At 45.5% G+C, this 13,858-nt stretch overlaps 1 protein-coding gene across 1 annotated transcript in view; it reads left to right on the top strand.

The window, feature by feature from the left end:
• GAL3ST1 (galactose-3-O-sulfotransferase 1) overlaps window positions 1–13,858 on the top strand; it is a 186,101-nt gene that overhangs the window by 87,537 nt on the left and 84,706 nt on the right. The gene's annotated exons all lie outside the window — the stretch shown is intronic.

The raw sequence follows: 13,858 nt of genomic DNA, 5'->3' as shown, positions 1-13,858 counted from the left end.
GGACAGACAGCGGTAGGTAAGTATGTAGTGTTTGTTTTTTTTACTTTTAGGATGGTAACCAGGGTAAACATCGGGTTACTAAGCGCGGCCCTGCTCTTAGTTACCCGATGTTTACCCTGGTTACCGGCATCGTTGGTCGCTGGAGAGCTGTCTGTGTGACAGCTCTCCAGCGACCAAACAGCGACGCTGCAGCGATCCGGATCTTTGTCGGTATCGCTGCAGCGTCGCTATGTGTGACGGGGCCTTAAGGCTTTGCTTCAGACAGTCCTCAGTCACAAGTGACACATACCGCTGCTGCGTTGCCCCTGGCCGAGTCCCGACCCCTCCCCCTATCATGCATTCAGGCAGGCTCCATATGCCCGACCCCAACCAGCCCCCTTAAATTTCAGACATCATTTCTGATTGATTGATTCTATTAGTTAGGTCGGTGTCTTCAGACTTCTTCAGCTCCATGTCTGGAGCACTTAGCACCGTCCGCGGTACCGACCGGACTCCAACACACACCTGAACACTGGCGCAACCCAGCAGCATCCTGTCACAGCTCAGTGACATCAGCCGCTGCTGCCTGGCGCTTCCCTGATGCGGAAGTGCCAGCGGTGGTCAGCGCCTCTCAGCGGTCGTCAGGGGCGCTGCTGGCTTAAAATGAGAAGGGACTCGTAGCGACGCGCAGCACTTGAGCCGGCTGTCAATTTCAGGTGGCCCGCTGGCGCCCCACTGTCGGCTGCGCCCGGGGCACATGCCCCAGCTGCCCCCCCGGATACGCTACTGCTGGACAGCTCCAAAATGTGTGGATTAACAAACCTTTTTGACCACAATTACGCCAGCAGAGTCAACTGAAACTGTTTTCATATAGGACTCAAGATAAGAGGCACATTTGAAGGTTCGAGCTGCAAAAACTAGTGAGCTTGTCCATTCACTGCTCGAGAATGCCTTATTCAATTATTTTTCCCATGATAAAAAGGAAGTCGACTTTGTAAAAACATTTTTCATGTCGATTAAATTATATATAGGGTTTAGGCCCACTTTACTGGATAAAACAGTAAATTTGGAGATATTTTATGATTACGTAAAGAAGCAAAAGAAAGGAGGTTAGGACCTTCATACACATCTTTCACTAGTACAATGCCTCATTTTGTCCAATCTTTAATAATATCTGGTATTAAGAGTTCTAAGGTTTCCATAGGAGTTATGGACATTACAGGGACTGAGGCATTAGAACCTTTTTTATGGAATGCTTTTCAGCTTTAGATGGATGACACCGTCAGAGGAAGAACATCTCTCCTTTTAGTTTGAGCAATCAAAGATGCACTAAATAGAGCTTTTAGATTTATAGAGGCTGCACATTGCAATTCAATTTGAACCCAATTACAAGTTTTATTTCTATTCCACCATGCTCTAACTTGATCTTATTGGATATTGGATTAGATAGTAATCATGGATATTAGGCCGGGGTCACACTTGCAAGTGCAATTTGAGAAACTTGCGTGAGTCTCTTGCATCAATACAAGGCACCCAGGACCTGAGCATGCAACTGTATGTATTTCTATGCAGCTGAACGCTCCGGTCCTGAGTGCCGGCGGCAGTGCCGGGTATTGATGCGAGAGACTCCTGTGAGTTTCTCGCATTGCACTCGCAAGTGTGACCCTGGCCTTAGGGAGGTTGAGCCCTCCAAATTTCTTAGGTCTTTTGGTAAGATAAGCAAGGTTTTTTGTTCCTCCACACAAAAGTGTTTAAGATTATGTTTATCTGATAGAAAAAAGTTTTTAGAAGGGAGATTGGAACAGTGCGAAACAAGTATAATAATTTGGTTAATGAGAACATCTGAAAAGCTGCAACACGTCCCACACATGAAATCTCATATTGGCCTATTTTAATTAGGTCAGATTCTCGAATCTGTAATAAAGGAAGATAATTTGATTTCTATAAAGTTGATGCAGATATAGTTATTGACTTTCCCGTAGAATGTAAGTCCGCAAGGACAGGGTTCTCTCCCCTCTGTACCAGTCTGTCATTGTAAATTCGTTTACTGTAAATGCTATCTATAACTCTGTATGTAAAACCTTTCTAATGTACAGCACCATGGAATTAATGGTGCTGTATAGATAAATAGTAATAAATATGTAATATGGTCCTGACCCCAATCAAGAGGAACATTATTTTGTAAATGTAGTAGAACCTCATCTGTGGTGTTTATAGGCAGAATCTGGGATTTGTTTTCATTTATTTTATAGTATGACATGTTTCCAAAATGTTTGATTGTCTCTAGGGCTTCCCCAAGTGAATTCTCAGGCTCCGCTAAGTTTAAAATCACGTCATCAGCATATAATGAAACGCTATGTGAACTTCCAGAGATCTCCACCCCTTTTATTCATTAATTTTGCCAAATGGCCTGTGCCAAAGGTTTAATAGTGAGCACAAACACCAGGGGTTACAGGGTGCATCCCTGTCTTGTTCTGTTTGTTATTACAAATTCTTTTGATGTCCAGAATCTGGTCCATTCTGATCAATCTGGTTTTATGCCAAATAAGTCTATAGCGATAAATATACGTAGATTATGCCTGAACTTGCAGCTGCCATCGGACAACGAGGGTAATAGAGTTGTAGTCTCACTGGATGCGCGTAAAGCGTTTGATAGTGTTGAATGGTGCTATCTTTGGGAGGTTCTGAGATCTTTTGGTTTCGGGCCGACTTTTGTCTCGTGGGTGAGGTTGTTGTATTCTTCTCCGACTGCTAGGGTGAGAGTTAATGGTGAGCTGTCTTGAAGTTTTGGTTTATATAGGGGGACTATGCAGGGGTGTCTGCTGTCTCCGCTGCTTTTTGCATTGGCAGTGGAACCCTTAGCACAGACATTTAGGAATTCGGTTTCGGTTAGGGGGTTCCGGTATGGCATGATAGAGGAAAAAATAGCCCTATATGCAGATGACATGCTACTATTTTTAGAAAACTCTGGAGAGGCCTTGGAGGGTGCAATGAATATTCTCAGGACATTTGGTGATATATCGGGTCTTGAAATCAATTAGGATAAGTCAGATATCTTGATAGTGGATAAAGGGGGCGATGACATCCCAATATCAGGGGAAGGTAGTAAGCTGACAGTGGTTTCACAGTTCAAATATCTGGGTGTTCAAGTGTCTATTCCTCTTTCGAGCTATGTCGATCTGAATCTGTCCCCATTGCTGGACAGGTTTAGGAAGAAAATAGAGGTGTGGTGCAAACTATACCTTTCAGTGGTGGGAAGGATAAACTTAATTAAAATGATTCTTATGCCCCAGTTATTGTATGTATTGCATAATTCCCCCGTTTGGTTGCCCCATAAGTGGTTTTACACCATTAACTCTATATTTCGTGACCTTGTTTGGGGGAAGAAACAGACAAGAATTAGGCTGGAATTGCTTCAGAGGCCTAAAGATGGGGGGGGAACTGGCCCTTCCGAATCCCTGGATCTATTTTTTGGCAGCACAGGGTCAGCAGATGAGAAGTAGGAGAGAGGTGAATGGATTGGGCTCAGTTCAAAGGATTTTGGTCTGGTTAGTGGGAAGGGACCCATTGGTTCAGGGATTGGAGGGGAGATTCAGGAAGTTTGGAACGGCTTGTCCTACCTTGACATTGATTCAAAAGGTATGGGAGACAATTAAAAAGACAAGGGGAGTGGGACTTTTACAAATCTCTCCCCAATATGGCACAATTAAATATTACCTGAATTTATTAAAATGGGGGAATTAAAAAAATTGGAAAGCATTGGGTATTCAATATATGGCTCATATTCAGGATACACAAGGACTGTTATCCTTTGAGGCACTGCAGGAGAGTTACGGGTTGCAGGAGATCTGTAGGTTTCAATATGGACAGTTGAGACATGCCTATCTTGCGCAGAGCAAAACAGATGATATGGGAATTTATAGAGACTATGTCTGTGCAACGGGAGGAACGAAAGGGGTTGTCTCGGATATTTATTGGGATTTGTTATATACCTTTCTTAATAGATTCCCTATTAAAGCAAAAGAGAAATGGGAGGAAGAGCTGGGAAGGATAGAGAAGGATAAATGGGAGGATATCATGGAGTATATTCCCCAATTATTATTAAGTGAGCCGGGTAGACTTTTGCAATCATATGTACTTCACAGAGTATATAGAACTCCAGATAGACTGTCACGATCCATGTTTGGATCTGTGGCAGATCTGGTTTCCTTCAGATTAAAACCTTTTTTCCTTTCAGGTTATCGGGGGTTAATGCAGTTTTTCCCCGGTGGCCGCTTGTTGTGAATTCTGTGGCAGAGCTCCCTCCTGTGGTCACAAGTGGTACTTCGGCTGATTCTCTCTGGGAGCTTCCGTTTGTGGAGGAAAGTGGTACTGCGGCTTCTGAGTTTCCTCCCTCAGGTGATCTGGTGAGGTCGTTAGGTGCTTCTCTACTTAACTCCACCTAGTGCTTTGATCCATGCTTCCTGTCAATGTTCCAGTGTTGGACTTGTTTTTCCCTGGATCTTTCCTGTGGCCTGCTGCTCTGCATAGCTAAGTTCTTCTTTGCTATTTGTTTGCTATTTTTTCTGTCCAGCTTGTCTAATTGTTTTGCTGGAAGCTCTGGGACGCAAAGGGTGTACCTCCGTGCCGTTAGTTCGGTACGGAGGGTCTTTTTGCCCCCTTTGCGTGGTTTTCTTTAGGGTTTTGTGTAGACCGCAAAGTTATCTTTCCTATCCTCGCTCTGTTAAGAAAGTCGGGCCTCACTTTGCTGAATCTATTTCATCCCTACGTTTGTCTTTTCATCTTAACTCACAGTCATTATATGTGGGGGGCTGCCTTTTCCTTTGGGGTATTTCTCTGAGGCAAGGTAGGCTTATTTTCTATCTTCAGGCTAGTTAGTTTCTCAGGCTGTGCCGAGTTGCATAGGCAGAGTTAGGCGCAATCCACGGCTGCCTCTAGTGTTGTTTGGAGAGGATTAGGGATTGCGGTCTGCAGAGTTCCCACGTCTCAGAGCTCGTTCTATTATTTTGGGTTATTGTCAGATCACTGTATGTGCTCTGACCGCTATGTCCATTGTGATACTGAATTGCCTATCACAACAGTACAGGAAGCCCAAAGTGCTAATGATTCTCAATAGAGGGAAAAAAGAAGTTCTGATACCATTTTTTTTCTTTGCACTGTTTTGCCTTTTTTTTCCCCTAGACATTTGGGTGGTTCAGGACACAGGTGTAGCAATGGACATTAAAGGTCTGTCTTCATGTGTGGATCAGCTCACGGCAAGAGTTCAAAATATTCAAGATTTTGTGGTTCAGAATTCTTTGTTAGAACCGAGAATTCCTATTCCAGATTTGTTTTTTGGAGATAGAACTAAATTTCTGAGTTTCAAAAATAATTGTAAACTATTTCTGGCTTTGAAACCTCGCTCCTCTGGTGACCCAGTTCAACAGGTTAGGATCGTCATTTCTTTTTTGCGTGGCGACCCTCAGGACTGGGCATTTTCTCTTGCGTCAGGAGATCCTGCATTAAGTAATATCGATGCGTTTTTCCTGGCGCTTGGATTGCTGTACGATGAGCCTAATTCAGTGGATCAGGCAGAAAAAAATTTGCTGGCTCTTTGTCAGGCTCAGGATGAGATAGAGGTATATTGCCAGAAATTTAGAAAGTGGTCCGTGCTCACTCAATGGAATGAATCTGCGCTGGCAGCTATATTCAGAAAGGGTCTCTCTGAAGCCCTTAAGGATGTCATGGTGGGATTTCCTATGCCTGCTGGTTTGAATGAGTCTATGTCTTTGGCCATTCAGATCGGTCGACGCTTGCGTGAGCGTAAATCTGTGCACCATTTGGTGGTATTACCTGAGATTAAACCTGAGCCTATGCAGTGCGATAGGACTATGACCAGAGTTGAACGGCAAGAACACAGACGTCTGAATGGGCTGTGTTTCTACTGTGGTGATTCCACTCATGCTATCTCTGATTGTCCTAAGCGCACTAAGCGGTTCGCTAGGTCTGCCACCATTGGTACAGTACAGTCAAAATTTCTTCTGTTCGTTACCTTGATCTGCTCTTTGTCATCGTATTCTGTCATGGCGTTTGTGGATTCAGGCGCTGCCCTGAATTTGATGGACTTGGAATATGCTAAGCGTTGTGGGTTTTTCTGCAGTGTCCTATTCCATTGAGAGGAATTGAGCTACGCCTTTGGCCAAGAATAAGCCTCAATACTGGACCCAGCTGACCATGTGCATGGCTCCTGCACATCAGGAGGTTATTCGCTTTCTGGTGTTGCATAATCTGCATGATGTGGTCGTGTTGGGGTTGCCATGGCTACAAGCCCATAATCCAGTATTGGATTGGAAATCCATGTCGGTGTCCAGCTGGGGTTGTCAGGGGGTACATGGTGATGTTCCATTTCTGTCAATTTCGTCATCCACCCCTTCTGAGGTTCCAGAGTTCTTGTCTGATTACCGGGATGTATTTGATGAGCCCAAGTCCGATGCCCTACCTCCGCATAGGGATTGTGATTGTGCTATCAATTTGATTCCTGGTAGTAAATTCCCAAAAGGTCGACTGTTTAATTTATCCGTGCCTGAGCACACCGCTATGCGCAGTTATGTGAAGGAATCCCTGGAGAAGGGGCATATTCGCCCGTCATCGTCGCCATTAGGAGCAGGGTTCTTTTTTGTAGCCAAGAAGGATGGTTCGCTGAGACCTTGTATAGATTACCGCCTTCTTAATAAGATCACTGTTAAATTTCAGTACCCCTTGCCATTGTTATCTGTTTTGTTTGCTCGGATTAAGGGGGCTAGTTGGTTCACCAAGATAGATCTTCGTGGTGCGTATAATCTGGTGCGAATCAGGCGAGGCGATGAATGGAAAACTGCATTTAATACGCCCGAGGGTCATTTTGAGTATCTAGTGATGCCATTCGGACTTGCCAATGCTCCATCAGTGTTTCAGTCCTTTATGCATGACATCTTCCGAGAGTACCTGGATAAATTCCTGATTGTGTACTTGGATGACATTTTGATCTTCTCGGATGATTGGGAGTCTCATGTGAAGCAGGTCAGAACGGTTTTTCAGGTCCTGCGTGCTAATTCTTTGTTTGTGAAGGGATCAAAGTGTCTCTTTGGTGTGCAGAAGGTTTCATTTTTGGGGTTCATCTTTTCCCCTTCTACTATCGAGATGGATCCTGTTAAGGTCCGAGCCATCCATGATTGGACTCAGCCGACATCTCTGAAAAGTCTGCAAAAGTTCCTGGGCTTTGCTAATTTTTATCGTCGCTTCATCTGCAATTTTTCTAGTATTGCCAAACCATTGAACGATTTGACCAAGAAGGGTGCTGATTTGGTCAATTGGTCTTCTGCTGCTGTGGAAGCTTTTCAAGAGTTGAAGCGTCGTTTTTCTTCTGCCCCTGTGTTGTGTCAACCAGATGTTTCTCTTCCGTTCCAGGTCGAGGTTGATGCTTCTGAGATTGGAGCAGGGGCTGTTTTGTCGCAGAGAGGTTCTGATTGCTCAGTGATGAAACCATGCGCTTTTTTTTCCAGGAAGTTTTCGCCTGCTGAGCGAAATTATGATGTGGGCAACCGAGAGTTGCTGGCCATGAAGTGGGCATTCGAGGAGTGGCGTCATTGGCTTGAAGGAGCTAAGCATCGCGTGGTGGTATTGACTGATCATAAGAACTTGACTTATCTCGAGTCTGCTAAGCGTTTGAATCCTAGACAGGCTCGTTGGTCGCTGTTTTTTGCCCGTTTTGACTTTGTGATTTCGTACCTTCCGGGCTCTAAAAATGTGAAGGCGGATGCTCTGTCTAGGAGTTTTGTGCCCGACTCTCCGGGTTTATCTGAGCCGGCGGGTATCCTCAAGGAAGGAGTAATTGTGTCTGCTATCTCCCCTGATTTGCGGCGGGTGCTGCAAAAATTTCAGGCTAATAAACCTGATCGTTGTCCAGCGGAGAAACTGTTTGTCCCTGATAGGTGGACGAATAAAGTTATCTCTGAGGTTCATTGTTCGGTGTTGGCTGGTCATCCTGGAATCTTTGGTACCAGAGAGTTAGTGGCTAGATCCTTTTGGTGGCCATCTCTGTCGCGGGATGTGCGTACTTTTGTGCAGTCCTGTGGGATTTGTGCTCAGGCTAAACCCTGCTGTTCTCGTGCCAGTGGGTTGCTTTTGCCCTTGCCGGTCCCGAAGAGGCATTGGACACATATCTCTATGGATTTTATTTCAGATCTTCCCGTTTCTCAAAAGATGTCAGTCATTTGGGTGGTCTGTGATCGCTTTTCTAAGATGGTCCATCTGGTACCCTTGTCTAAATTGCCTTCCTCCTCTGATTTGGTGCCATTGTTCTTCCAGCATGTGGTTCGTTTGCATGGCATTCCAGAGAATATCGTTTCTGACAGAGGTTCCCAGTTTGTTTCGAGGTTTTGGCGAGCCTTTTGTGGTAGGATGGGCATTGACTTGTCTTTTTCCTCGGCTTTCCATCCTCAGACTAATGGCCAGACCGAACGAACCAATCAGACCTTGGAAACCTATCTGAGATGCTTTGTTTCTGCCGATCTGGATGACTGGGTGTCCTTTTTGCCTTTGGCTGAGTTCGCCCTTAATAATCGGGCCAGCTCGGCTACCTTGGTTTCGCCATTTTTCTGCAATTCTGGGTTCCATCCTCGTTTCTCTTCAGGACAGGTTGAGTCTTCGGACTGTCCTGGTGTGGATACTGTGGTGGACAGGTTGCAGCAGATTTGGACTCATGTAGTGGACAATTTGACCTTGTCCCAGGAGAAGGCTCAACGTTTCGCTAATCGCAGACGCCATGTGGGTCCCCGACTTCGTGTTGGGGATCTGGTTTGGTTATCTTCTCGTCATATTCCTATGAAGGTTTCCTCTCCTAAATTTAAACCTCTTTTCATTGGTCCGTATAGGATTTCTGAGGTTCTTAATCCTGTGTCTTTTCGTCTGACCCTCCCAGATTCTTTTTCCATACATAACGTATTCCATAGGTCATTGTTGCGGAGATACGTGGCACCTATGGTTCCATCTGTTGACCCTCCTGCCCCGGTTTTGGTGGAGGGGGAATTGGAGTATATTGTGGAGAAGATTTTGGATTCTCGTGTTTCAAGACGGAAACTCCAGTATCTGGTTAAATGGAAGGGTTATGCTCAGGAAGATAATTCCTGGGTTTTTGCCTCTGATGTCCATGCTCCCGATCTTGTTCGTGCCTTTCATGTGGCTCATCCTGGTCAGCCTGGGGGCTCTGGTGAGGGTTCGGTGACCCCTCCTCAAGGGGGGGGGTACTGTTGTGAATTCTGTGGCAGAGCTCCCTCCTGTGGTCACAAGTGGTACTTCGGCTGATTCTCTCTGGGAGCTTCCGTTTGTGGAGGAAAGTGGTACTGCGGCTTCTGAGTTTCCTCCCTCAGGTGATCTGGTGAGGTCGTTAGGTGCTTCTCTACTTAACTCCACCTAGTGCTTTGATCCATGCTTCCTGTCAATGTTCCAGTGTTGGACTTGTTTTTCCCTGGATCTTTCCTGTGGCCTGTTGCTCTGCATAGCTAAGTTCTTCTTTGCTATTTGTTTGCTATTTTTTCTGTCCAGCTTGTCTAATTGTTTTGCTGGAAGCTCTGGGACGCAAAGGGTGTACCTCCGTGCCGTTAGTTCGGTACGGAGGGTCTTTTTGCCCCCTTTGCGTGGTTTTCTTTAGGGTTTTGTGTAGACCGCAAAGTTATCTTTCCTATCCTCGCTCTGTTAACCCCTTAGTGACAGAGCCAATTTGGTACTTAATGACCAGGCCAATTTTTGCAATTCTGACCACTGTCACTTTATGAGGTTATAACTCTGGAACGCTTCAACGGATCCCGCTGATTCTGAGATTGTTTTTTCATGACATATTGTACTTCATGTTAGTGGTAACATTTCTTCGATATTACTTGCGATTATTTATGAAAAAAACGGAAATATGGCAAAAAATTTTAAAATTTTGCAATTTTCAAACTTTGTATTTTTATGCCGTTAAATCAGAGAGATATGTCACGAAAAATAGTTAATAAATAACATTTCCCACATGTCTACTTTACATCAGCACAATTTTGGAAACAAGATTTTTTTTTGTTAGGTAGTTATAAGGGTTAAAAGTTGACCAGCAATTTCTCATTTTTACAACACCATTTTTTTTTAGGGACCACATCACATTTGAAGTCATGTTGAGGGGTCTATATGATAGAAAATAATGAAGTGTGACACCATTCTAAAAACTACACCCCTCAAGGTTCTCAAAACCACATTCAAGAAGTTTATTAACCCTTTACGTGCTTCACAGGAACAGAAACAATGTGGAAGGAAAAAATGAACATTTAACTTTTTTTTGCAAACATCTTAATTCAGAACCATTTTTTTTATTTTCACAAGTGTAAAAACAGAAATGTAATCATAAATTTTGTTATGCAATTTCTCCTGAATACGCCAATACCCCATATGTGGGGGTAAACCACTGTTAGGGCGCACCGCAGAACTTAGAAGTGAAGGAGCGCCGTTTGACTTTTTCAATGCAGAATTGGCTGGAATTGAGATCAGACGCCATGTCACGTTTAGAGAGCCCCTGATGTGCCTAAACAGTTGAAACTCCCCACAAGTGACACCATTTTGGAAACTAGACCCATTAAGGAACTTATCTAGATGTGTGGTGAGCACTTTGAACCCCCAAGTGCTTCACAGAAGTTTATAACGTAGAGCCGTGAAAATAAAAAATCGCTTTTGTTTACACAAAAATGATCTTTTCGCCCACAAATTCTTATTTTCACAAGGGTAACAGGAGAAATTAGACCACAAAAGTTGTTGTGCGATTTCTCCTGAATACGTCGATACCCCATATGTGAGGGTAAACCACTGTTTGGGCGCACCGCAGAGCTTGGAAGTGAAGGAGCGCCGTTTTACTTTTTCAATGTTGAATTGGCTGGAATTGAGATTGGACGCCATGTCGCGTTTGGAGAGCCCCTGATGTGCCTAAACAGTGGAAACCCCCCACAAGTGACACCATTTTGGAAACTAGACCCCCCATGAAACTTATCTAGATGTGTGGTGAGAACCTTGAATGCCCAAGTGCTTCACAGAAGTTTATAATGCAGAGCCGTGAAAATAAAAAATATTTTTTTTTCCACAAAAAAGATTTTTTAGCCCCCAAGTTTTTATTTTCACAAGGGTAACAGGAGAAATTGGACTGCAATAGTTGTTGTCCAATTTATCCCGAGTACGCTGATGCGCCATATGTGGGGGTAAACCACTGTTTGGGCGCACGGCAGAGCTCGGAAGGAAGGAGCGCCGTTTTGGAATGCAGACTTTGATAGAATGGTCTGCGGGTATTATGTTGCGTTTGCAGAGCCCCTGATGTACCTAACCAGTAGAAACCCTCCACAAGTGACCCCATTTTGGAAACTAGACCCCCAAGGAACTTATCTAGATGTGTGGTGAGAACTTTGAATGCCCAAGTGCTTCACAGAAGTTTAGAATGCAGAGTCGTGAAAATAAAAAATATTTTTTTTTTCCACAAAAAAGATATTGTAGCCCCCAAGTTTTTATTTTCACAAGGGTAACAGGAGAAATTGGACTGCAATATCCCGAGTACGCTGATGCGCCATATGTGGGGGTAAACCACTGTTTGGGCGCACGGCAGAGCTCGGAAGGAAGGAGCGCCGTTTTGGAATGCAGACTTTGATAGAATGGTCTGCGGGTATTATGTTGCGTTTGCAGAGCCCCTGATGTACCTAACCAGTAGAAACCCTCCACAAGTGACCCCATTTTGGAAACTAGACCCCCAAGGAACTTATCTAGATGCGTGGTGAGAACTTTGAATGCCCAAGTGCTTCACAGAAGTTTAGAATGCAGAGTCGTGAAAATAAAAAATATTTTTTTTTTCACAAAAAAGATTTTGTAGCCCCCAAGTTTTTATTTTCACAAGGGTAACAAGAGAAATTGGACCCCAGAAGTTGTTGTCCAATTTATCCCGAGTACGCTGATGCCCCATATGTGGGGGTAACCCACTGTTTGGGCGCACGGCAGAGCTCAGAAGGGAGGGAGCACCATTTGACTTTTTGAGCGCAAAATTGGCTGTCGTGTTTGGAGACCCCCTGATGTACCTAAACAGTGGAAACCCCCCAATTCTAGCTCCAACCCTAACCCCAACACACCCCTAACCCTAATCCCAACCTGATCCATAATCCTAATCACTAACCCTAACCATAATCACAACCCTTACCCCAAAACAACCCTAATGTCAACCCTAACCATAACCCTAATCAAAACCCTAAATCCAACACACCCCTAATCCTAATCTCAACCCTAACCTCAAACCTAACCCTAATCCCAATACACCCCTAATCACAACCCTAACCTTAACCCTAATCCCAAACCTAACCCTAATCCCAAGCGTAACCCTAATGCCAACCCTAACCCTAATACCAACCCTAATCCAAACCCTAACCCTAATCCCAGCTCTAACCCTAACTTTAGCCCCAACCCTAGCCCTAACTTTAGCCCCAACCCTAACCCTAGCCCTAAGGCTACTTTCACACTTGCGTCGTTTGGCATTCCGTCGCAATCCGTCGTTTTGGACAAGAAACGGATCCTGCAAATGTGCCCGCAGGATGCGTTTTTTTGCCCATAGACTTGTATTGCCGACGGATCGTGACGGATGGCCACACGTCGCGTCCGTCGTGCACTGGATCAGTTGTGTTTTGGTGGAGCGTCGGCACAAAAAAACGTTCAATGAAACGTTTTTTTGTACGTCGCATCCGCCATTTCTGACCGCACATGCGTGGCCGTAACTCCGCCCCCTCCCCCCCAGGACATAGATTGGGCAGCGGATGCGTTGAAAAACTACAGCTGCTGCCCACGTTGTGCACAATTTTCACAACGTGCGTCGGTATGTCGGGCCGATGCATTGCGACGGCCCCGTACCGACGTAAGTGTGAAAGAAGCCTAACCCTAAATTTAGCCCCAACCCTAACCCTAAATTTAGCCCCAACCCTAGCCCTAACCCTAGCCCTAACCCTACCCCTAACCCTACCCCTAACCCTAGCCCTAACCCTAACTCTACCCCTAACCCTAACCCTACCCCTAACCCTACCCCTAACCCTAATTTTAGCCCCAACTGCTGTTCTCCTGCCGGCCGGCAGATGGAGACAGATGGCGGGCGCACTGGGCATGCGTCCGCCATGTTCTTCTGCCGGCGGCCAGGAGGAGCAGCAAGAGGATCCAGGGACCTAGGTGAGTATGCTAGGGTCCCCGAATCCCCCTATTTCTCTGTCCTCTGATGTGCGATCACATCAGAGGACAGAGAATTACACTTTACTTTTTTTTTTTTTTTTGCGGTCGCCGGTAAACAGTTAATTACCGGCGATCGCAAAACAGGGGTCGGTATTACCGACCACGATCATGCTCTTTGGGGTCTCGGCTACCCCCGGCAGCCGAGACCCCAAAGATTCTCCCGGTGCCGGCCGGCGGGCGCACTGCGCATGCGCCCGCCAATTTGAAGATGGCGGCGTCCACCGGGAGACACGAGGAGCATCGGGGGAGCTAGGTGAGTATTGGGGGGCCACCTGGGACCCCTTTTCTCTGTCCTCTGATGTGCGATCACATCGGAGGACAGAGAAATTAAAAAGAGATCGCGTTTTGTTTTTTTTTGCGATCGCCGGTAAACGGTTAATTACCGGCGATCGCAAATGCGGGGTGGGTTAAAAAACCCCCGAATCATGTTCTCTGGGGTCTCGGCTACCCTCGGCAGCCGAGACCCCGGAGAAAATCGGGGAAATTAACGGCGCTGTGGTTTAAGTACCCTTAGCGGCCGCCGTTAGAAGGCGTATCGGCGGTCGCTAAGGGGTTAAGAAAGTCGGGCCTCACTTTGCTGAATCTATTTCATCCC

Source organism: Ranitomeya imitator, chromosome 1 (assembly GCF_032444005.1).
Source record: "Ranitomeya imitator isolate aRanImi1 chromosome 1, aRanImi1.pri, whole genome shotgun sequence".
NCBI lineage: Eukaryota > Metazoa > Chordata > Amphibia > Anura > Dendrobatidae > Ranitomeya > Ranitomeya imitator.
Note: the sequence above shows the minus strand (reverse complement) of the source record. Positions and strands in the feature narration are given on the sequence as shown.